The sequence below is a fragment of the Empidonax traillii genome, unplaced genomic scaffold (genome assembly GCF_003031625.1).
Source record: "Empidonax traillii isolate 1590-97213 ecotype Southwest subspecies unplaced genomic scaffold, ASM303162v1 scaffold569:size410440, whole genome shotgun sequence".
NCBI lineage: Eukaryota > Metazoa > Chordata > Aves > Passeriformes > Tyrannidae > Empidonax > Empidonax traillii.
Window position 1 is genome coordinate 267,449 of NW_020955762.1, and position 26,944 is coordinate 294,392.

The 26,944-nt window shown below is 37.8% G+C and overlaps 1 long non-coding RNA gene across 1 annotated transcript; it reads right to left on the bottom strand.

Annotated features, from left to right (window-relative positions):
• On the bottom strand, nucleotides 1-26,592 carry LOC114064682. Its single transcript, XR_003572794.1, has 5 exons — nucleotides 26,483-26,592; nucleotides 15,111-15,494; nucleotides 8,809-8,933; nucleotides 7,548-7,597; nucleotides 1-77 (listed from the first exon to the last, which is right to left on the bottom strand). It is a non-coding gene; the product is annotated as an uncharacterized LOC114064682 (long non-coding RNA).
• Between the last annotated feature and the right edge of the window lie 352 nt (nucleotides 26,593-26,944).

Here is a 26,944-nt window from a genome sequence, read left to right on the forward strand (position 1 = left end):
CCTTTAGCTTTAATCCTGGCTATTGTAAAGGTACTTGTTTGTAGGCTTCATACAAAGATAACGTCTCATAAATGTAACTGAGTGGAGAATAAAAGTTTTAAAGATGGGCATTCATTGTTATGCAAGCTCAGTACTGTAGATATTTTGTTTCTTATTAATCAAGCAACTAAAACTAGAAAATAGATCACATGAGAACACTGAGCAAACTCATTACATGCATTGTGAGTGCAATGGATAAATCTGTAGTTGCATTTTCATTCTTGGTATACACATTACACTGCTTCATGAGGTGAGGAGAGGAGGGCAGGGGAGGGAAAAGACCACCACCTCTTTTATCTTTACTACATTATTATTAAAAATTCCTGTGGACTGAATGTCCCAATCACTGAAGTCCTTTTGTTAAAGCTGAATATGAAACTTGGAGACATGGGATCTGGAGTAATATCCTAGCTGCATTCAGATCTACAGAAGTACTTCAACTACCTTTCAGGGAAGCTAGAAGTCAATCTTCTATTCCAAACTTGTATGATATTGAGAAGTTACTTGTCCTCATGAATATTTTACTCATCAATTAAAAGGAAAAAAATTTGATTGATGTTTAACCCTGTAAATGGTTTGAAATACCCTGAGAAAAGTGAATTAACTTTGAAATTGGCTCTGAATTCAAAATTAGCTGTGCCGGCAGGGCTGAGAGTTTGGACCAAAAGACACCCAGAGCTCTCTTCTAGATGAATTTTTTGGGGGGTTCTGAAAAACAGAGATACTAAATTGGTAAGTATGGGGCCTTGGTGTTTATCTGCACAATAGGGGTAGTAGTAAACTCTCTGCGTGCCTCAGCATCTCCAAAGTGAACTGGCATAGGAAGCAAAAGATCTGTGAGAGATCTGTAAGCAAATGTGAGAAGACATTTAGACTTATCAACTCGGTCCTTGGCTCCTAGGTTGAATTACAGGCAACTGCAGCAATATTTTCTGAAGGAGGAGCTTACTGTAACTCCTGAAACATAAACCCATACGTAAGGAATTTTCTGGCATATTGTCTTCAAGAGCAAGTGAGTGGGAAAAGGCATGGGAGAAACTGCTTAACCGTGTTCTTTGCTGTTCAGATATTTGGAGAGATCTGATTTTTTTGGTCCGACATCATCACAATGCAACGTAGAAGCCTTGAAATAATTTCCATCAAGATATCCACAGAAGCTTGGCAATATGCAAAAGAGCTTCAGAAAGGTGGTTCTGATGGATTGTTACCTTGCAGATATTAACACCATCAAGCCCTACAGAAAGCACTGACTTAGACTCCTGTATCAGTTGGAATTTAATTGCTATTGACTTAAAGGTAAATTAAAACATAAAATTTGTGACTAGACAAATAAAAATAGAATTACTTCCCCTATTACTTTACATAGCCTCTCTCCTTTATGGGATGATCCAGTGCTTTAATCCTACAAAGGTTTTATACAACTCCCATTGGATACAGGTGTGTGCTGTTCAGCCAATTTCTCTAGATTACAGATATCAGGCTTTTCAAAATCTATGCATTTACTTTTCTACCAGGTATATGGACAGACTAAACATGCATGCAGAGTAGCGTCTTTTACAAATATTACTATATATTTACATTAAAGCTAACAGTTTCTAACAAATACACAGTGAATTTCCACTGATTTCTGATTGGAAATAACGCTGTCCTTCAAAAAAGTTACTGGACAGTTTTCTGGAATTAGAATAATTGAAATGATTCCTGATGAGGCCCTCTGCAAGTCCCCTTGTCCAACACTGTGCCCACAGCTGGGCTATTGCCAGCACTAGATTGACCCAGCCAGGATTTGGTTTAGCTGTGTCTTGAAAACCTCCATGGATGACCTGTTCCAGTGCTGCACTACACTGCTGGTGAGAAACCTTCTCCCAGTTGCCAATCTGATCTCATTGTTAAATTTTTAAATAATTCACTGCAACTGGTTGAGACAGGATCTTAAATTAGACAAGCTATGTGATACAATTTCTGTTACCTAATGAGATGAATATGTAAGTGCTTCCTGACCCTTTCAGTCTACCTTACCTATGATTAAAAATTGACTTTGTGTGAAGATTTATTGTCCCTAAAATCTGTCTAAATAAATTTTCATTGCAATTTGTTACTTTTTTTACTTGTTTCAGGTATAATATGAAAATGGAAGTTCAATGGAAAATACTGGTTTTGTGGCAGGTTTTTAGGTAAAATGATATTCAGCTTTAGATCAAAGCAATTCTATTACTGACACATCCTCTCTTTGTCCATTGAAAGGATACAGCATTTTACAAGTCTGTCAGTGCAGCAACATAACCAACAGTAACAAATTTGCTTTTTAATGATAAGACCAACCTAGTGAGTTGTTTGTTGCATAAGCTATAAAGGAAGAAAGCTCCACTACCACTACCCTTGCCATCATCACTATCACCCTAGTGAAAAGAGTAAACACATAAACTGGTAACACCCTCTACTGCAACAGCTAAAAGCCAAGATGCTGTCTATTATTCACTAGCATTTACATACAATTAAGTAGAATCATCTTCTTTGTAAGCAATAAAATTTAAAATTACTTTACATGTTTAAAGTTCAACAGGATAAAAATATATCCTCTTGTGAAAAGACCACGAGGTTAACTCATCAAAATGAAAAATGAGAATGACCTGATGTCTTCATGAAGCATGTAATTTGGGCCATTTTATACTTGACATTTAACAGATCAACTCAGAGACTTCCAGTCATACGAGCAGCAGGACAGGTAACTCAGTAGTCCTTTAACTGTTTAGAAAAGAATTTCTGCATTACTCCATACTACTCCTTCAATGGATGGATGATATTCAGGCCACCATATTCCACTGAAATGCACTCACACTGTACAGCTAGAAAGTTCTCACAAGTTCATTGAAACAAAAAATCACTGATGTTTTAAAGTGAGACAGCTACAGCCACCTGGAACACTGGATATCCAGATCCAGTCACCTTGCATGGGAACATAAAAATAGTTAGATAACATAAGAAACCTAAGTGCCATTATCTACATCAAAAGATCTGCATGCTCTACACTACTCTCACTTACTGAGAGCTGATAATCAATGCTGCAATACAGCAATGATGAAAGAATGGATCAGCAAGTAAATAGAAAGGACTGTATACTGGAAGTCCAAATTACTCCATGGAAAACAACTACACAAGTTACACAATTAATGATGAATTTATGCACATTACATTTTCTCAAACTTTACTGATAATTGGCCTCATGACATTATCTTGGCAGAAATTACAAATCCCTGACTGTTTATTCAGATTTTGCCACAAGCTCTCAGCTGACACAAAAACCTTGATAAAAAAGGAGGGTGTGTTCCTATGATATTTCATTCCCATTTGATTTAGCTGCTCTGACATTTAACCTGTTTCTTCATTAGAATTAAATTAAACTTATTCTACATACAGATATGCTGAGACACATCTTTTTCTCACCACAGTATAAACAGAAGTAAAATATAAATGCAAAATTTAAGCAAAACTTAAACATCTGTTGAAGTACTTATGTTTAAAAACATTTCATCAGAGCATTGTATAATAAATTGATGAATGTAATTATGTGCATCCAAAATAGACATGACAGGAGCTATCACTCAATGATTTCCTGATCTCCCACCTTGATTATGTTTGTTTTGCTCCACTTCACTTCTACCACCAACTGCTACATCCCTGGGATCTGACAGGGGAATGTCAAACACACTCTGTGTCCTATTCTGTCCCATCAAAAGGATGGAATCATCTCCTCAAAGAAGCAGGCCTCTGATACTGCCTTTTTTTTTCTTTTTTTTTCATTTCTCTTTTCACTGTCTTTTTCTTGAAAGTACGTGGTCTTTCAAAAGTCTTGTCTGACTTGTTACTACTGGACTCTAGTAGAACTATTATGCCAATTTCTAGGAAGATTAGGTACGTTTATTTTCTACTCTGCCATTTGTAGCTTGACAAGACAACTACAGTTTTTGCAAAGATATCTCATTTTTTTTCTAGAGCACCTCTACATGTAATTGCTTGCATACAAGACTCTAGTTTATACTGAACTGTATTATACAGTTACAGTCACATCAGTAGAATCACCAGGTTCTCCCTCAAATATATTCCCAAATATATTCCCTTGTTCCATTCAACAAATCCTTTCTTCACTTTAACCTCTGAGCATGACTGAACAAAGATCTTTCTTCCTTTGGCCTGATGTTCGATCTTGTATGCTGTGGAGTTTACAGTAAGATAGAAGTAGTGTCCTTACAGATACACCTGCCTGATACAAGAGAGTGATAGGGGTTCTTGAGAAGAAACATTATCAAAGAAACATATTGCACACTCAGTAACTATATTCAGACAAAATGAAGACAGGTAGATTATTCCCTTTGGCATACTGTAGAAATTTTAAATTTAAGATGCCATATGATTCACTTCAGTGCATTTATCACTTCATAGCTGCAGAATTGCTTTATAAACAGAGATAATTACTAAGCACATGGCAAGCAGGTGCAATTCCCTTCCTAGTAAGTTGGAGTGGTGATAATATCCCATGACAGAGCTGTTTCATAAGTGTCAGTACTACCTCACCTCCTTTCCACAACCCTCTGCTCATGTGGCACACCCTTGTCTGACAGGAAATGTCACCTTGTGTTCAGTCATTCCTTGTTTTCCTCAAGTAATTATTTCAACCACCCTGTGACACAGTTAACATAAGATTTTGCCTTTTCTAGTTCAAAGATGTGGTGGTGAGGAAAAGAAAAGAGCCCTGGGGCAGACACAAGAGAAAGTCACCTGGCACATTCTGGGAGTGTCAACCAGTGACTAAAGTCAATGGACCAGTGACTAAAGTGAATGTACTGATAAAGCTCTGGGTGAAGTAGCTGTCTAGGACATAACTTTAACTCCTCCTTTCCATACTCCAGTGTTTTGCTTTGTGTGAGTCTGAGGAGTCTAGTCTACTCCTTCGTTATTTTTCAGATAAATAAAATCTTAGTATCCACTATAAGCAAACATATCCCCACTGAGGAAATGGGAATAGTTAGAAGTTGGTTGAGGCTGCCACATACGACAAAGTGTGTTCTAAAGCTGTAGGTTTCATAATGAAATCTGTTTGACATAAATATAAATTTTAGGCATTCCTTGTTCATCCAACTTCAGCTACTCATTCTCATCACACCTTTGGCTTATTGGACCCTCTGATTCTTCAGCACTACTGTTTGTGGCGTTCCACTCCGAATCAGCTCTGAAATATTTGATATTTTGAAGTATTCCTTAAAGTGGACTCATTCCCTCACTTGGTTCAGTCGTTGGTTCCACAAAGAGTTGTCCTGGCAAAAGCAAGACAGTGACCCAAGGCCCAACGAGAGAGGCACTTGTGCCTCACAGTACCGTGAATCCGTGGCTTCAGGGCACACCAGGCTTTCCTCGGGGCAGTTACAGGCTGCGATCACTGATGAGTCACGATGGGTGGCGTTTTGCACCTACTTTGTGCAGACAAAAAAATGTGAGATGTGAGATCAGGTCTTTCTGTCTCTTAAAAACACCATATTACCATCTATCTATGCAGGAATCCCTGTCACAGAGTACATCTATAGTAGCCTTTTGCCATGCAGATTGCTGGAGAAGGGAATACTGTCTATAAATTAAATTCTTTCTAGTTAGATCAAAGTACCAGCAATCTGCTTTGCCTTGTGCAAGAGTAGAACTTTTCCTGGTCAACTTCTGGTAAGAACACATAACTTCCCTTGGGGAAGACAAGGCAAAAAGACTCACTAATAAAGGGTGGAGATTTTATTCAGGATTATGGGTTCTGCTCTGTATCTCTCAGTGTAAGATGAGCCATTCTGTGCAGGGTAATATAATTTTTAAGAAATTATACAGGGCTTTTTTTCTTCTTTAACATTACATTTGTGATACGTTAATGTGAAAATTTCTCTTTTTCTCACAACACATCCTACAAAAATTACCTTAAAAATATTTTATATTTCGCATTAGTATCAAAAGCTTGAGACTTATAAATCCAATCCTTGTGAACCTGTTTGGTTTAGGGGAACAAGGTGGAGCCCACCACCTTCAATCAAAGATTAGCAGCTGTTTTTATCAAAGAGATGTGAACAGCTTGCATTCTCAGCTTTTGATTTCCACAAAGCCTGTTTGTTTTACTTAAGGCTAGTTTACTACGCCCCTGCTACCAGGGAATTGCTAGGGAGCTAAGCCACACCTTTACGAATACACTTAGCACTTCCTGCTCAGTGTAGCCTTAAAAGCAGTCCCCTACACTCCAGAGAGATAATTGGAGGTTAAAAAAAATAAACATCGACATCTTAAAATCTTGGCTGGCTGGCTGGCAAAGCCAGTGCACGTCACCTGTCTTTGTGCTCTTGTTAAATAGTTCACACAAGGTCTTGGGGAAGTGTTTACTGTGAGATGCATTTTTCAAAGGTGTTCCATGCTTAGGACGCTGATAATACGTTTTCTATCCTTTCATCCCTTTAGATCCAGCGCTTCCACTCGTGACTGCTTTGTGACTAGAAGAAAATGAAATGTGGGTTCCTCTCAAATCCCTCTGGGCTGATATATTTGCTGTAGGCTGACTGGTAGCTCCAGCCGAGAGGATAAGGTTTCCTTATTTGTAAAATATGTAAACAACCCTCTAGTGCTCTGAGGCAGCATCATGGTATAATTGTTAGATCACTTGTACCCTCCTTTTTCTGCTTCATCTGTAATTTAAATTACTATATAAAAAGATTTCTCAGTCCCAATGATCAGTATTTACATAAATCTCAGGAAGCTGTGTTTGTTGCTTGGGTTTTTTTACTACAGTATACTTAAACAATTTTTAAACAACACACATTCAGTACTGTAAAAACCCACAAAGCACAAAACTCATTGCTGAAACTTCAGCTGCCTAAAAATGCCTAATGCACACCTAACATTATTATCAGGGACCATCATTCCCATAGTTTCACAGATTTCCCCTTTTATTCTTCTCTCTGATTCAGGATATAAAACTATCTTTTCTTTTATCATCACTGCATACTGCAAATGGGACTTCAGGTTACCACCAAGTATTTCTTACAGGTTTTGTGACATGTTACAAACGACAGTAGCTTCGAAGGCTTGAGTGGACAGTAAGGATGATTAATAAGATATGGTTACTGGTACAGCAGTGAGGTGGAGTAGGAGTGAGTAATCATCTTCTGTTGGAACTTATTCAGAATCCTCCAGCTCATGGGCATGAAAGCGTTTTGTAATCACAGCAATTAAAAGACAAGACAGAAAATAAATAGCATTTTAGTGTAAGTTTCCTTCAGAATTTCTATGAAGAGGAAAATATTTACAGGTAACTATAGAAAATTAAAAATTTGGAGTCAGTTATTTTACTGTTACTTTTGCTTTTCCAAGAAAGAGTCTTGCAGTGCACATTAGAATGATGTGGACTCAAAGGCAGTGGGAAGGGATACATGTCAAGAATTCCAACTTGGTTGCACAGGCCTAAAAGGAGTACAGGAGACAGAAAATACCACTGAGGATGCCTCTTCATTGCAGGCTCCATAATAGTGACAGTATATTACTGGGGGGCATTTATGAGCATATGTGAGAATATACATGATGAAACAAAACTAGTGGGTGTAAAATACCACCTGGTTTCATTAGTTTGCACAGTTCATCTGGAGCAGTAACCAAAGCCCCAGTATACAAACAGCCTGGGCAACTGGGGTGGAGGAATGTATTCCACAGCTCTGCAAAGATTTCTCATGAAGCAATACCCTTCTACTTGCCTTTCCCAAGACTAGGCTCAGAGGGATTTACAAACCCACTACATACACTCACTCACAGTCATGCAGTAACTCCTTCACTGCTGTGTGGACAGTAAGCTCCATAAGATAGACATGTTTTTTCTCTCCTGTAGAAGAGAAAACATCCCTTTCTTTAAAAAATCCTAAGGGATGGGCATATGTGGATTAAGCAGGCAGGATACACAGTCTCAGCTGAAAAAAAAAATTGTATATGACAACTGACATGAAGTGTTAAGTTCCTTTCAGGAAAAGGGATAATTAAGCCAACAGTTCTGCAAGTCAGGTCCACAGTTTCTAGTTCTTGGGCAACATATATTCATTGTCAAGTACTGCTATTTAATGTAATATGTGCTTTTCAGTCTTTGTTTGCCTTTCCCCAATACAGTAAAGGCTAGATGACAAAAAAACATGAACTGCATTTTAACAGGGAACTTGGCTTGGCATTGGGCATGATGATTTGTTCAAGGCCTTAGGAATACTGAAATAAAGGATGCATATTGGAATGCTCCTAAACTCATAAAGCCATGGTTGCTACCTTCATTTTTACTATGAAACAAGAAAATGTGTGTATCAAGATATTGTAATGTATCAAGAAAGATTAGTATGGGGATGATGCATTGAGGAGTTTATTTGATCCACTGTCCTTAAGTGAGACAAAACAGTAATTTCAAGACCATTGTTTACACATCAAGGAAAATCAGAGGTCAAGGATCTATTTGCCTAATTTCTTTAGCTCTTTAGAGGATAAAGACACTTACTGCTTGAACTGCTTCAATGAATTTGACATCAGACTTCAAAGAGTCAAAATATAAAGGTTGTTTCTGAATCCATTCCCTAGATAAAAATACATTTTATTTAAAACAAGGTAATATTTGAATAGTAAGCTCATCAAAAGACACAATCCCATATTATAGACAAATATGCATGTGTATCTACATGCACATATATATAACTCCTTTGTTATAAATTCTTTTTCATTCCTCACCTTTCTGTACCCTTGGAGTTTTAAAGTTTGGGCCAAAGGGAGATACTTGATCTGTATCCTTTTAGCATCTCTGACTTCCTTAATCTTCCTTTAGTTTCTTTTTTTTTATGCTTTCTCTCAAGTACCTGAAAATGCAAAATATTCTCTGAGTATGTAGCAACACAGAATGATCAAATGTCTGTAGGGATCTCAAGTTTCCCACACTAATATTACAAGTATAAATCAAATACATATTTCATATTTCACACATAATTCACAACACTTATTACTGTCTCCCCCTGCCCCCAGCAACAGGAAAGGACACTTAAAAGAAAAACTGCCTAAATAGTGTGAATTCATATCTGCTATAAGGCCATGGCACGCTTAATTTCCCATTTGATTTGAATGTGACTCGCTCACTTTTCTACCAGCAGTACATACAAACTTTTTGGGGCATGACTGCCTAGGAGAGACATGCTCCTTCCACAGAAATGATTCTTTATGATGCCTTTCCTCCACCCCTCCCAGCAGCGCCTTCATGTTTAAGCAGCTTCACCCTGAAGTTACTATACCTATGCAACTTGCTCATTGTGTAGCTCTTAATAATTGCTTTCCATGTGGATAATGCTATTGCCATGTACTCTCCATAAGGCTACACCTTCAAAACCTAATAAAATGAAGTTCATGTCAGAACAGCAAGAACTGCTTCTGAACTGCTTGACTTAAAGCCATTTTTTTTCAAATGTTTGTTATGAAGAACAAGTACTGCATAGGAGGGGTGTATAGTTGCTTCTCTTTTTTTCCCTCATTACTCCCTCCTCTGTGGAAGGAATTTTTCCCCATTACCCCTTCCTCCATTCTACACATGCCACCATATGGCCACAGCTGCAGTCTGTGTGTCTCAGTCTGATATCCTTGATACAATAAAAGGCATGGCTGGCAGAACTCTCTGTGAGGATTCAGAAACTCAGGATATCTGCTCACACTTAAGAATAGCATGAATTTGTATTTTAGCCACAATTCAAAAGACATCTTCTCAACAGAGCCTTTGGAAGGGGATGACAATATGCTACAACTGATTTAAGACCGAGGCCAGATCATGACTGAATTTCTCTTAGGGCATGCAAAGATTCCAAATGTGATGCAAACCACACTCCTGCAAAAGGTCTTGTATTTCTTAGCATTTGCACAGTTTCTCAAGAAGTTTCATTGGGACATGACAGATGTCAGTTGTGAGTGCAACATCCATCACACTTAACTTCCTGTATTCAAATTCAACCACTGCTTTCTGCTAATCAAACTCAATAAAAATCAGCAAATAAAAGACTTCAGTGGGCCTTGTAAAAACTCATTTACTAATCCTGAATAGAACATGGATGAATTCCTGTTAAAAGTTAAAGCAAGTGCTTTATTGCCATTATTTTTATATCAATTAGCTATATTGTACTTCCTGGACTCTGGATCCATTCTGAATAAAGAATGCATTGATAGTGTCATATTTCATGTATCCAACTCCTTTGCACTATTCAGATGCATTTGATTCCACCACGGTAAGCTATGCAGTGATTGCAGATTTCAAGGACATTTGTAATATTTGCCTTCATTTTCATTTTGAACATTTCAAAACTGTGTCTTTTGCCCATAGCTAGAGGGTAGAATTATATTAATGGACCAGAGTCATCATTTAATCTCTGCAAGGTCACGCACTGGCTTAGGTATGCAGTGCAGGATGCTCTAGAAAGCTGCATTTGTTGGGCCACGTAACTAGGAATCTCTTATATGAGACGCACTGGAAGATGACATGGCAACCCATAGCAGTGCTCTGCAGTCATTATCTTACCTTCCAATCAAATGCTGAGTGCTATCGACTCAACCAACATCCCATAATGACTTTTCTCCTGTTTACTCATTCCAAAAATAATCCTAACTTGTATGTTGTTCAGGAAACAGTAGAAGTAACATTAAGCTGCACCTCAACTACTTTTATGGTTGGACCACTGCGCTGATCAAACACCATTCAGATTTACAAAGTCAGTCTTATATGACTAACTTCATGTGGAAGGATTCTTGCTTTTGTTTGCTATGAAAGAAATCTTGCTCACAGTTGCACAACATCCTTTGCCTTCTCTTTCTCTTTGCTTTCTTCAGCTTAATTCTCATAATTCTCCTTAATGTCTTGGGAAGAGGACAACCAAATGTTACTCAATGATTAGACTTTTCCCTTTTCCCCAGATCTGTATGTTCTTTGGGCCAATTTGAATTTTTTACCCTGGAGTAGAATATCAAAACAAGTAGCTGTATCTAAAATGTACAGTAGGCATGTTCAAACAGTAGTAAGTCTCACACTTCTTTTGCACTATAAAGAAAACCACAGGATAATAAACACATCCAATTTTAAATATAAAATATGTATGTTTATATATACATAATAATGACATGTGGGAATCTGATACAAGACTTTCATAATATAGAGGTGACAGATAGAAGCCTCAAAGAGCCCATGGATTTTCTTTCCCTTTCCCTTTTTAAATGGGCATTTTTCTTTGCAGCCCACACAGAATTAGGTCACCATTGTAAATATTCTTGGGCAGTGACTGCACGATACACCCAAGGTAAGAGGACAAACACACTCCTCTTGCAGTTGCACCACTGTACAGTTTGTCTTTCTGAGGCAAGAGTCACAGTAGTCAAGCTGTGATCCAGAAGGAAAACACAATTCACAACTCAGCTCTCCTGTGGCCTACACATAACAATTTTTCATATTTCGTTTGAATTGTAACTAGTTAACACAGAATTATGTTCTAAAAGTTGGTCTGGCAAAAGCATTTCAAAGATCTATTCAGCTTTAGGGTAAGAAAAACATTTCCAGACCTGGTATAGACCAGCAGGTCATATGTGACAGCATATTCAACAGTCTCAGCAGCATTGCTAAGAGAATGCTGGACTAGAGTTTATGAAACTGCTAAATTCATAGTAAACTGATACACTGCTCTGCTACTTTTTATTTTAGTGGTTGTGATGAGATTACTGCAAAACTGGCTGGGGGTATTAAAGTCTCTCTGTATTTTATTTCATTGCATTGTAGTACCAAGAGAAAATTTTAAAACCTTAATAGTAAGATGGTACTCAAGTCCAAAACTTTAATGGTTTGGACAGTTATCAAACAACAGGCTCACATGACCATCTGAATTGAATTGTGAACTTAAACTCTGTTTGGAAAAGTCTTAAATTTGACACACGCTTTTTCAGGCAAAATTTCCAAACGTAGTTTTTCAAGTTAAATACTGCAGCTCAGCTGGTTTGACAGGAATGGGAGGTCCTTCTTGTTTCTCCACACTTCTTTTTCCCAGCTTCATGTACTCCACCTCTTTGTACCTGCCATAGTTGTGGTCAGACTTCAGCTCAGCCAATGCAATTTGCTAATCCACCAGTAAAACACGTTTTAATCAGCAGCCAGGCTGACTTAATTCTACCGAGTCTGTTCCTGCCAGAGCCTATGTAAATAGATGGGTTTACAGTCAGGAGTGAGAGTCTCTTTTCAGCAAAGCCTAAGACTGGCCAAAGCCATCATGCAACCCCTTTCTCATTACTCACACACTGTAAAAAGCTGGTCTTGTCTTTGTAACCAGGAGTATAGAACTTGTTTTGGCAAGTAAAATTTTCAGGGAATTTTCAGAAGCCTTGACTCCCCAACTTTCCTTTAGCTAAATAAAGTTGCATTTTTCACAACTTTTTTCATTTTGAGGGTTGGGGCCAGAAATGCCATTTTAACTCTAAACTGCTTTAGCAAACACTGCCGTGAAGGGGAACGAACACAATGCCATGTCCTTATAGGGTCCTTCAAACAAATAATTTAGGATGAGAGCAAAGTCAGGACAGACTTCCTTAAAGAAATTCCTTAACTAAAGTGTTATGGCCTACATCCTAATCAGTTTAGTATAGACCATATTGATTTAAAGATGCAACAGTAATTTACTTCAGATGCATGTACAGAAGGAGACAAAACAATAAAGCAAGAATAAACAGTAAGCAGCCAAATTCTTCATTAGTTAATGGGTCATGCACTCATAGCTACTTAATAGGATTTTGAAATACCCACAGCAACTCTTTCAGCCTAAGGGTCTTTCAAATTACTTCTGGAATTTTACATTTTTCAGATCTTTTGAGAGTGGTAGCTAGAGCACAGATGAAGGAAAGAGCTGAAGAAAAAGAATAGTACAGCACTATCCTAAATTTTTTTATACCATCAATGCCTGAGAAAGAAATTGATCTTGAACAAGAATGTCAGCACTTCTTTCCCAGAATAACACAAGATATGATGGTATGAAGGACAGATCTTTTCAATATATCATATGCACAAGCATATGTGTTTTGAGTGTTGTCCTCAGATAGGTCTGAACACACATCTATGCACAGACATACACTTTGAACAGTTGCCTTTTTTTAAGTATAATTTTAGTTTGCTACAAAATTATTCAGGTTTTTAAGAAAGGACTCATGGTGGAATAGACCTTTTAAAAACATCCTGTCCCTATTTAACCAGCTTTACTCATGAATAATACCATGCACTTTTTTCCTCCTTGTCCCCACCTTTTAAGAACAAAAGCAGCCTCAGGCCATCGAGTCTTCCCCATCACCTCTTAATCTCTGGGAAACAGCTATTTCTCAATTGTTGTTGCTTAACTAATGCAACATTTAACACCGCAGATGAATCAGCACTGAGCTACTAGTAACCTTCTGACTACTGATCCTTCAGCTCCACAATACTAAATTTACTAATGAATGAGTCAGGACTCAGATGAGCTCCATTTTGGGAGGTCATTCTAGAGCCCACATTTGCCCATGGTACTGTCTTACCTCTCCTTCCTTTGAATCTGTCTCTAGATCCTGGTACATGCAATTAATTTCTATGATGTAGTGTATTCTGATTTTCAGGACCCATGACATCTATATGGGTTTTGTTCTCCTTTGGGCAGGTCCTAGATGATGCTTTGAAGGTTAGGGGTTCAGGGTTTAGTACAATACCTACAGTGATTTCTTGTATGAGCTTACTAAAGATCAAAAGGAAGTATTCTGTTGGTCAAGCTATTGAAGAGACGGTAGTTCCAGTGAACAGAAAGTTTCTCTTTCTCATCTGAACTAAACAAGAAACTCCAGTGTACTATGGAAACGAAAGGACAGATTTGTTATGAAACCTTTCCTCAACGACATGCATATGTATTTATATACACACAGATATATTTTAAAATGTAAATTATGTAAGTATTTATACACATATATTTTTTTCTCCCAATAAGTTATTCAGAAGGGAAATCCCTTGATATTTTAGGTGGAGTTCTAAATTATTCATGTGCATAACTTATTTTCACCCCTCACTTTCACTGAGCAGAATGGCCTATGTGTAATAGAAATAGCATCAGTCAGCAAGATCCTGCCTTCAACTGTTAATGGTTTTAATGAGCAAATAAAATGACCTAGAAATCAGAAAAGAAAACCTCCACTTTTTTTTTTTTTTTTTCTTTTTTTTTAACAACTTCCATTCTTGTACCTCTCCATATCCCATCCAGGAAGAACATACTGCCTTTTCGGTAACTGCTCTCTTAATGCTGTTCTTCAGTCTCCACATGATCGCACCCACCCTCCTCAGGGGCCGAAGCTGTGGGGCTGTGTTTACTGAGCAGCCTCTAGTGGTGTCCCGGGGGAGCTCCCTGGGCTCTCACTGCCTGTGCTGCTCACACCTTGCCCAGAGCTGTTTGAGGCACTCTGGATCACATGCTGGCCCATGAACAAGGATGAAGACAATAGAAAGATAATCAGCCTGTAACACCGACCTCTGTGCTTCCTTATTTTAAACTATGAGGATATTGATAAATTAAACTGTAAAGGGTAGAAAGTATAGAGAAGACAGAATCAGACTCATCTTGGAAGATGAGAAGGACAGAAGCACAGGCTGCAGAAAAGGACATTTTGATGACATATTAGGAGATGCATGTTTCAGTATGAGTTGGTAAAATGTCCAAACATGGTCCCAGGTAAATTGGAGACATTCATAACTTTACTGGACACGCTCTGTGTAGCTTGATTGTAGAGACCTCCAGAGGTCCCTCCCGACCTACACTATTCTATAATTTTTTTATTAGTAAAATCTGTAAGAATGATTGTATGCAATAATCTCTGAAGAGTTCCAGTCACTTAAAATTTAATTCAAAGAGAAATTAATATGCATGTGTTTTCCTGAAATATTTTTCTTCCATAATATAACAGAACCGTAATTAATGAGTATAATATTCTGGATTAGGAATGAAGCTGCAACTTGTACTTACAGGATGGTGAAAAAAAAAATCTTCATATGTACAATTGGTTCTGCTGTCTTGTGAGGTAGGACATTGCCAGGATTCATCATGTGGCTCATTTGGATCAGCATAACTGGTTTACCCAGTATTTCTGGTTTTAGTTCGTATGTAACACTGCTCAAGATAATTTTTAGGAGCTCTCAGAGGTCAAGGGTAACAATAAATCTGATTATATCCAGCAGGCTCAAATGACTTGATATGTTGTCAAATAAGAATAACATTTTTTGAGGAAAGTTAAAGATAACTTCTCCATTTTGTGGTGAAAACATCTGATTATTTTTCCCTCCTCTCTTCTGTGAAGGAGCCAGGTACATTTCAGGGTCAGTCTTGGAGAACTTCTGTCACATTTAGACACTGAAATAAAAAATAAGCCATAAAAAAAAAAGATAAAATGAAGGCTTCATATGGATAACCTTTCAATGAAAGTAACATATCTTTTTGGTTCCTAATCTTTAGGCTTCTTCTAAAGATGTCATTGAAGCATCAAGATACAGAAAATCAAAAGCAGTCATTGATCTTGCCTGTAGTTGACAGTAACTCTTCTATTTTATGGAACCTTTCAAATTCTTGGCTTTTGTTTACATGTTTGGAATGTACAAACAAACAAAACTCCACCTTTTTTTGGACTGGGAAGCTAAAGAGTGGGACATAAATATACCAGCTGCTTCAGACCCACAGCTCTCACAATGAGCCTAGCAAAACTCTTACTTTGTTTTTGTATGTCAAACATGTCATGAAACCACAATGTCACAGAAAGCAACCCTTAGACTTTCTAAACCTCTTGCTACTGTAAAAACCCTGCCACTATAAACATGTTAGTGTATGGTATTTCCACTGCAATTCGGAGCATACAGCCCTATGGGAGGATATGTTTTACATGAGAATTTGCAACTAAAGTTTCCTTTAACCTCAGTGAAATTAAAGAAGGAATTAATACAAATTCCCCTTATCTGACTAGGAGAGGAAACAAGAAAATCTGCATATATCCAGGTACCAATTCAGGGGTCACTCAGATCTAACTTCACTCTGAGCTTCCTAAACCAGAACTGCACCCTAATTATTGATACCTCTTCCCCTCTTACTCACCTCTTTTCTTACAAAGAATAGTAAAACCCTCAGCAGCTGAAGGACAGAGCTATTTCCAGGAGGATAATCCCTCTGGGTATCCAAACAGGGGATGGTGCAGTAATCACAGACAAGGCAGGAAGGCACTGCTGCTCCCCGCATTGGTAACAGCACTCTCAGCTTGACAGGCATCCATTTCAGCTAATCTCTAGGTTTTAGCTCAGTTATATAGGAAAAAGGATTCCAAGTGACTTCAGATTCTCTGGACAGCACTGGTAAGTACAGCAGAACAGACAGAAACACTGGTAAGTACAGCAGAACAGAGAGATTCCCAGTCTGCAATACTCTTCTATGTATCATTCTGAATAAAAGATTAGTGCAATCAAGTGTGATATTTGGGCCTTTGTTATGGGTAAGAACTGAATTACTTTGTAAATGCCCTTGTGGCCTCTCTGTTGATGGTTCAGAAAGCCTTAACCCTGACACAGCAGCTGTGTGTGTGTACCACCCAGAGGCCTTCTGTTATGCTAATTAGCTTTACGTTCATTTATTTGTCCTGATCTTCTGAGATTCTTCCATATTAAGTCTGCCATGTAAAAACAAACTCATTCTTCTCAGAGTATTAGCCAGTATAACTGAGTGTAATGTAGATTGCTTTCCAAAATTCCCCATAACCCAGTCTGTATGTTCAGCTACACTTCAACAAAGTTGAAAACCATATTCTAATGTCTCAGAGTATCTTACATTTTTCCTGGTTAATCTCTCAACTAATAGGTCATCACACCCCAAAAATGCTGTTTGCCAAACTCTGCTTCTAACAGGAATATTTGTTTCACTTTTTTTTTCCTTAAACTTAGTGTCAGAAAATTCAAAGCTGAAAATTCATTACTCATAGAAAACAATAAAAATTAAAAAGCCTGAACTTTGATAAGACCCTCATATGACCCTCATATCAAACACCAATCAGTCAGAGTGCATCATAGGGATATGTGACAAAACTCCTTTAATTTTACCTAGTATATTCCATGATCTCTGTTCTGACCAAGGATAGTGGATGAACAGTTTTGTAACATAACTGATGTTTCCTTTCAGCAGGCAAGCCCTCGGGTAGGGACAGAAAAGATTGAGCTGTCTAGATTTGATTTATTATCTCCTCCCCAGCTATAGCCAAACAGTTCACTAGTCAAAACTTGCTGGAACAGACTTGTAGGTTTTGACTGTCAGTCTCCTGCAGTTTAAGGTGTCAGTGTATTAGCTGCTCTTCATTAGCTGTTGAGGCCTTTCAGAGTATTCCTGTCAGCTGTCATATTTGGAATACTGCACACTATCATACTAATGAATCCTGAATATTATCATGTGAAATGATGTCTTAGGAGCCTCTACTCCCACGCTCCTATCTGCTCACAGCAGCATGATCTCACCTCCCCACTGCTTTTTTCTACTGTCCAGACAAAGAGGAAGTTTTACAGAGCAATTACAAGGCACTCACTTTTTAAGGGACCTGCCTGCGTCACCCCTACGTGACAGTCCGCTCCCTGAAGGAAGGGAACCCATAACACAGACATGCTAACACAGAAAGCAAAGAAAAGATTGTCTCATTGAAATGAGAGGGGAGAATTGAGGCAGGAAATGTAACTATTATAATCGAATTTGATGACACCTGGATTGAATTCCCTCACATGGAATAAGGGAATTTTGATGACTGTAGGCAAGAAAAACCTTGGGTTTTCCTTCTTCCAAAAAGTTGGCACTTTCATCAGACTGATCCAATGTTATCAGAAAGACTTTTTAAACTAAAATTTACATGCAAATTAAAGACCAAAACAATTGATTTTTTTTTATTAAAATACGAACTGGAAAAAAAAAAAGTCAATTTAATTCTATCAAAGCCATTGTTTAGAACTGTAGAAGTCTCCTATTAATTATTTTTTATATTGCTCTTACATAGAGTAGGTTAGAACAGTGGTTTTTAGGAAAATGTAGTTAAAAATTCAGTTTCACTAAGATTCTTTTATGCAGCTAGGAAGAACTGAGTGGCTTTAATAGAACTCAACACTTAGAGTTGAAGAAATTTATATATTTATTGTGTATTACAAGAGCCACAGACTGGTCCCCCAGCCTCACTTTTTGCAACATTTGGACACCTCATGCAAGTTCCCCTTTCACTAAGCAGATTGCTTCATGACTGAAAACTGCTTTAATACCAGACACTGAGACTTTTTTCCCTCCTGAAAATTACTGTTATATTAAAGAACCCTACTGTTATATCAAAAATTGACCTGGACATTTACAGTAAGATCATAATAACGTGGGAGGGATGGAGCTACCACTGCGCTGCCAGAGTTCATCCTCTTGTCTTAAATTGCTGTTAAACTGGCCCCTGACTGAGCTACCTGAGAGGCCCAGACCTGACCCACGGTAACACATCACCTGGGGAAGACAGGGATCTCAATTAGTGTCTTGCAAAAAACTGAGTCATACACTTTACACAGCACAGTTAATATCATATAAAAGATATTCAACATATGAAAGACTGCATAAATATTAATAATGTAAAAATCTAATTATAAAATTAATTATAAGGGCTTTCTAATTGTTGCCACTGTTTATGTTTAAATATGTAAACTTGGTGCTCTAATATTTTGTTATATTAACTTGAAAATTTAATGTAAAGGACTTCAAGTTTAGACAGCAACTTTGGGTTCTGAAAAACAAATGATGTGCAGCCATTTTGTGGTGATAGATTGACATAAATGAATACGATTCAGCTTTTTTCCACTAGTTTTTTTCCACCAAATATCAAGAAAAGAAGAGTCAGCAGCATATGTGTAAGTTCACATGCAAAAACGTGATCATCACATCAAAAAAGGAAAGTTGCATTTAAAGTATCTACTTAATAATTCCTCTGGCAAGCTAAAACTTTAAACTCCAAAGAGCTCCAATGGCTTTGTTCAGTCTGGTTAGGATTCTGAGAAAAGACTTTTCAGCTGATTCTCTTAATCTGCATCCTCAATTGACACAAAGCCTTAATGGCACCCCTGGCTAAAATTACTGTTGAAGATCTTCCCGGCAGTAATTAATTACTGGCTGCTGCAGTGGGCATGTTTTCACTCCCAACTTAAAATTTACCAGCCCTGCCCTAAGGGGAGAACAGCTACCCCACCTGTCAGCATGCAAATATGTTTGGTATGCTCAGTCACATTCACTGCAAAGCTTGTGATCCCACTATCACAAAGATGGAGGTTTCCTATTACTTGGAGGCACATTTTCAAAAGGTCAAAACAATGGACCAAAGGGAGACTCTGAAACTGGGAAACCAAATTTACATTTCTACCATGGAAATAGAAATACAGGGAACCTCTAAAAGTAGAAATTCCATGGAAAATACATGGAAAACCCTAAAAAATTAGGGTAACAGAAGAGTTCACCCACCAGAACTTCGTGGTCTGGAAAAAAAAACAAAAAAAAAGAGCTTGTGTACTTTTCTTTTACTTGGCAATGTTAAAATTCCCTTTCTCACTTTTTTTTTTTTCTTATTTGCCATTTATCTCCAGCATAACTGAAGGTCATCTCCATTCTTCTTCCTTTCTTCCCCAGTAAAGAGGAGGAGGGGAGCAGTGTGGTAAACCAATGTTTTACCTTGCTGTGACTGCAAGCATTTTGTTGTTCACAGCATAATACAGGAATCCTGTCTCCCAGCCATGGCAAAGCATGTTAGGGTATACATGGAACCTTCACTATCAAAGCAATTAGCTTTATCATACATAGTTTTGATCCTACCCTGAAGACCTACAGAAGAAAGTGATTTCAAAAGGTGCAAAAATACATTCTTAAAGGCTGAATCTGTCTATAGAGGAAATATGACATAATCTGTAATAGTCCAGGCTAGATTTGATTTCCACATCCTTTAAACTTCATCTCTCTGCTGATGCTGAAAATCAAAGGGCCAGTTCAGACAGATTTTCTTTTCAGCAAGAACACTGAAGGGTGAGCAACATCTACGAAAATTTTTTACAGACACCCCAGATTGTAATCTACTCTGTGTTAGAGAAACTTTTCCACTAGCAATTATTTGTTCTTATGCTTCCCGTTTTTCAAACATTGATTTGAACTATTATTTGTGATGATGATGATTAAGCACTTACTTAAACTTGTGAATGGAATTGACACAACCTTGGAGATCAGTGAAAAGAAATAACCTGTAGAACTGCACCTGAAAATGTGTACTGTCTACTTGCCAATATATCAAGAAAACAAACAGGATGTATCTGTAAGAAAATCATGCAAGTAGTATCCCTGTTCTGCCTCTTTTACCAAAATTACCTGATTGATCATCTTGATGTCAGTTTACCAGTTACATTTACTACTGGCCACTCTTGAAGTATCTGCTGCTCTCTAGTGGCTTCCACAGAAACAATAACACACATTTCTACATTGAAAATCTGTGAAAAACAAAAATCTACTTTTCAAATGCCTGAAGGAAGAGATTGTCTCACTATTCCGTGTTTTCTGTAGCAAAGTCTGTTTGAGGAGTTCCCTACCCTCATTCTGGGGTTTGATACAATGCTCATACAACTGCTCGTGGGGCTGCATGATGAAAAATACCAAGTGACTGATCTGTGTTAAAAATCATCCTTTTTCTTAGGATATCAAGGGTTACGTTAACCCTAAGAAAAAGGTTTATTTTAAAAATAGATAATTTCTCTGATCTGCTTAACCATGTAGGCTCACAAACAGCTGCACTATCACCACCAGAACCATGTACCAGGATAGAGGTACAAAAGGAGCAAAGCTTGAAAACTGTCTTTATCACTGAGACAAACCTGTGCATTCACAGTCCAAACTCCTGATTTCTTAAACATTTCTGTGGACTGTGTACAACCAGCTCTTGCTTTGGCAGAAACCAGAACACTACCAAACTAATCAGATCTATACACTTAGGTTTTTTATTGCAGATCTCATTATGTTTGTTGGGTTTTATTTTTAGCCTCAAAAACCTTACACTATGCAAACAGATGACAATCTGCATTTTCAGATTTTCATTTCTCGGTGGTATTCACTGTTTTCTTCTTTCTAGAGACTTTGGTTATGTATTAAAAATTCCCCACTTCTTTAATATACTTCTATATACTTCAATATACCTTAGCCAGGAAGGCTTTGCATGGTATTCAGACCGAGTTTAGCCAATTTAATAATACTTTTCTTTCTATTTCTAATATCCAGGCTGTTTACCCCTATTGAATGAAGTTTATGCAAAAGGTGAAACAAGGATTCTACCGCCTGTAGGTACAAATGTACAAACAAGCTACTACAGGGTGTGCTGGGGTGTGAACACGCAGCACATCACATGCTCTGTAACCTGTTCTTTGTCTAGATTGTTATGTGCTCTTACTGCACACAACTGGACTTCATGGTGCTTCTTTAGCCCAGAGGAAGGTGAGTACTCAGGCTAGGTGACCATGTTGGGCCCCTCATTCTTTATATACAAAATTATTTTCTCCTGGGAGCTACAACTTTTAAATATCTTTAAATAGATGCATCTCATATTTCAAACACACATGCACATGGCAATAGACTACACCTGGGAAGAAACTGATGTTGAAGACATCAGAAATATCATCAGGCAAAGTAAAACACATTTTAGGAAACTCTTCCAAAAGCAAAAAAATCCCTGAAATGAACTTTCTGTTTGGGAAGATTTTTATATTCTGCTTCCCTTGAAAATCTAAACATTCAGCACATACTTAATTTTAAGATTGGGAGTGGTCATATTAAAGTCAACGAGATGAAATAATGCATGCAACAGTTATGCAGGAACAAACTCCTTGCACAGTTAGTGATTTTCCTTACTTTTATAACAGATCTATTTGAATGACTTTGGTAAAACAATTTATTTATTCTCTGGAAAAGCATGATACTCTCTGTACACAAACCTCTCCCTAAAATACCAGTGGATGTGCATGCATACATGTGTGCACACAAACACAAGTTACTATGTGCTGACTGATTCCTTGTGTTGATTGTGCAAAAGGCTAAAGGATGATTCACCAGCTCACTAAACCTTTTATAAATAGGTATCATTTTCTCTGTATTCTAGTGAATATGTGGATGTTGTTGGTTATAAAAGAAAGAAATGCCAGAGGCTCTGAGATGGGTGTGTTACATAAAAGTGAAAGCCAATGAAAAAGCTGTGTGTCATCTGCAGCATCCACCCAGCTCACCTGAAAACGGAGAGCTGTGAAGGTATGAATGACAATTCAGCAAAATCAGCCTCCCATGGGATTGCTTTTTCTAAATGCAGTGATTCATAATAGGCAGTCCAACGTAGAGACAATGTTTAAATTCCTGAAGAAAGCTGGCCATGATAAACACTAAGGCAATACCTGAGATAAATATACTGTAGACTGAGAAGGAAATCCATTTTAGATGGATTACTAAGAGAATTCACCTTCTTTGTCTTCTCTGATGTATAATTAAATTAAACTAATCTACAAAAAATCTGTCCTGCACTATCATGCTCATTACATCTAAGTCGAAAATATACAACCAATTTGAAACATAATTTTAGATGTCTGACGCTAAAACTCCAAATCATGACACAGCATACCAGAAACTCTACTTTCAGAACGTAAAAGTCAGGCATAATATAACAGGGGTCTTAAATGTATTTCTTTTAAAACTCAAAGCTTGTATAATCAATGAAAAACACTAGGATTCAGAGTGCATTTCCAATTTGCTGCAAGTCTGAGACCAAAATAATTTTTTGATTCCGTTATGAAACTGAAATAAAAAACACTCCTTTTGTTCTGTGGCCTTCTAAGATATCTAACAGTAACCTCTGGGCTAATTTCTAAAATGAGGATGGACATAAAGCAACTACTTGTGTGTGATCTTCCCTGTAAATGTAAGAAGTAATAACCTTGAATTCCAGTCTGACCTCTGAGACATATTGAAATCAAATACCTAAAAGGGAAGCGTATATTCCTTGCTTTTTTATAAACATCTTTACACCCTTTTACAATCAAAACCTGAAACTTTTATTTTAATCAAGTTGTGGGAACCTATGTCTGTAAAGGCAATTGTTTATATGTTTATTTATATATATATATAGCATTTTAATAATTCTATCTGAGAAAATGTTATTTTTTAAACTTTAATATATTATTTTAATGTAAATTTCTGTTTTTATTTCTCCCTTTTTGTCAATCCAGGAAGCCATTTGAAAAACCCTAGTGTCAGAAGTGTACCTTCCTTAAGAAGTCTACCTACATACCTTCCTATCTGTTATTAATTCCTATAGCATTTATACCAATTCCATTAAAGGTCATTAAAGTATTTCAAGAATAAAATTTTGAAGCATTTTGCCCTCCGGTGTTGTGTGATGATAATTTTGCTAGATCTGCACTAAACTATGGTAATATATCACTACACTTTTCCAACTTTACCCTGACATTTATCGTGTAGCCTTGGGTACCTTCCTTCATCCTCTATTTCCCTGACTAAAGCAGGAGCAGTAACAGCCCCGGGGGTATCACACAGCACAGCCTCTCCCAGGTGTGCAGAGGGCTCTGCTGGCTCTCAGGTCACCAGGGCACTCCCGTAACCCACTCTTACCTTTGCCTTTCATTTTGAGGCACGATGGAATTTCTATAGGAATGTTTTATGCCACATACAAAACTGAACTCCTTGTCCAGAATCATAAACCATCTGAAGTTTCTAGGAACGTGAATTCTACTCAGAAAAACCAGCAAAATTCTTCTTTTGAGATGCAGGTAGTGTTGTGGCATTCAAAGGAGTGCCCTGCTGACCCCCTGGCTCCTACCCTGAGGCAGCAGGTAGGGTTACTTGGTATCATTGCCTTAGCTTGGATAACTGGTCATAAAATTAAACTCTTTTAAAATTCCTGCAACACTACTCATTTCCATGAACACCTGCAGCCCTGATTTCCACAGACCAGTTTTAACTTTAGGAGAGAAATATTTCTTTTACTTTCACTGCCTTTCCTATTATGGTATCTTGCTAATTTCTTGTGGATTGAATGGAGTCCTCTCCATTCCCAGTTTCCTATTTCCTGAGCCTCTTCATATACATGTTAAAATCCTTCTTCCTTAAATAAAAATTATTTGTATGCTGTATTATGTATTTGCTGTCATGTCACCATTAATTACACATCTAGAATTAGCATTTAAACAACAGATTTTAGAGATAATTAATTGTTCAAAGCAGCTCATGTTGTTATAGAAAGAGAAATCCCTAAGTTCTTCCTGCCACTGGATTTTTTAGTAATTACTGTTCCTTTAATATGCAGCCCTTTGAAGAACTGAATACACTATAATATTAATCAAAATATGGGAAGTTGCTAGTTTAAGAGGCTTGTCTTTATCTTCCAGTTCAGATATATCAAGCTGGGTTTCCTGAGAGGTTTTTAGTTTTGTTTTTTTGGTTTTGTTTGTTGTTTCACTTTACTGACAAGCACTGACCTGAGGCACGTTTCTGTATCACAGTTACAGCCCATCCCAGGGATCAGAGATACCACCCTACTTCTCCTTAAACAGGAGTGATGGTGAGCTACTTTGTGTATGGACAGGGGAAGAAGTAGAAAGAAAAGGAAGTGGATTTGGCTGAAGCAGATAAGGTGAAATGTTTGTTTACACAGCCTGAAAGTATGAAACTTCACTTCCCAAGCTTAGCAATGCCACACTCTGTGTGTGTTTAATTTGCCTGTAAATGCAGGAAAGGAGAAGGGATTTCCTTGGCAACAAAAAAGCAAGGGCAAGGACATTTGGAGGTGTATTTCTTGACCATTGTCTGACAAAGCTACTCTGACATGCTGAAGAAGAGCTGGAAATGAGCACACCTGAAATTAAACTCAGCACTGCAGGGCTCGAGGGTCTGGCACAGAGGGAAGCCACAGGGGCAGCTCCCTGGCCTGGGGTAGCAGTGCCCCAGCTCCTTCAGAAATGGTGTTTCCAAGATATTATAAACATTTAGGAACTAAGAAACTATAAGAAGAGCTGAAGCACAGAAAGGGGTGTCATCTCCTCTGTTGTAAGGTGGAATTTGTGTGTGAGGAAAGTGTAAAACAGACCATGCCTTCAGGTCGGTTCAAGGCCTGCTCACCTCCTGCTCACCTCACCTATTGGTAAAAAAGGCAGGAAAATGATCTGTTGAGTTCTTAAACAGTTTAACTCTCTTTGATATACCTTAACATTTGTGGATAACACCAGTAATTTGAAACATTAAAATAACCTCACTACCCCTCTGTGTGCCTATAACTACTTATGTGTGTTATATTATACAGCAATAAGTACCCCATAGCCAGTGCAATATGAATTTGCTGTAGAGAAATGCATAGTTGTGTTTTTAAACACATACCAAGTATTTTTTCACTTTTTGCTGTTGTGCTCAGGATGCTAAATATTTAACTTTATTCAATCAATGGCATTCATCTAAATGAAATGAAAGATCATATCACATGGCCAATGAGTAACACTGGCTATTTGTCTGGTTAACTCCAGTCAAAGATCAGTGACCCAAAGCAGGTAAAATTCTCAGTGCTGTGTGTGATAACATCTCTGTGATCAGAACAGTGTATGCTTCCCCAGCTCTTACACTCACAGAATTTCCATGTATTTCCAGTGGTGAAAAGATGTAATTTTTTGTATCTCAGAAGGAACAAAGTATCTTTCTGTTATTCAAACAGAGAAAAACTGTAATGAGACTTGAAGAATCAAGGAAAGAAAAAAGGCTAGATGTAGGAAAAATACTCTGAAGTTCTTCTATTACAATTCTTCAGATGTAATTTAAAGTTACAAGGAATGTAAGTATAAGTGAAAAAGTAGCAACCTTGAAGTGTTAAAAAGAAAAAAACCCATAGTTTTTTCTAGGAGGCTCCTCCTCTTTATACAAAGTTGCCCAACTTAAACCACCACATAAAATGACCATTGTGGCTTGTGGGCATTATTCCATGAATAATTTGCATTAGCCCGTTCTTGTTCTTTGTATTTCCATTGCTGCTGAGAATCTAACAGGTCCCTGAGTGCAGTAATAATCCTTACTGACTCTTGCTTAGCTCCATCGAGGTCTCCACCTGGCAGACCCTGCCCAGAGGTCCTGAAGCCTATACAAAGTCAGGCCTGGAACTTCACCCCCACCTGACCTGTGTTGTGGGAATGCCTGTTTGAGTTCTGCCGTGCCTGTGCTTGGCCATGTAACCTTGCTGATACAGGCCCCGACCTACAGACTGATTTCCTGAGGTGACCTCAGCCCTGACTTACCACTGTGGTCCTTCTTGGTGATCACTGGCTGTTTCTGATGCCGGTTATTCTCAATGGACCTGATCCTGATCCTGACCCTGGCATACAGATTGATTCCCTGGCATCACACTTGGACCAGCACTGTCTGCATTGAGAACAAACAACAGGAGCACAGAGTGAACCCAGAGAGACAGAAAATCTTCAATTTTCATGTCACTTTAGTCATCACAGAACAAAGTAAGGTATGTAAGGTAAAATGGTTGGGGTTCTGTGTAACATACAGTGCAAATCTTGGGGTACAATGGATATTTAGGGCAAGCATGGATACAACCCTTTAATTCTTGAGCTCTTCTTCCTAGAAGTGCTTACAGGAAGTTCTTCAGGAAAGTCAGTTTCTTCTCATTCTGATCTTTTTAAAGATAGGATTAGTCAATTAGTATAATGCTATTCAATGTGACAAATATAATAGGATTAATTAAGCCA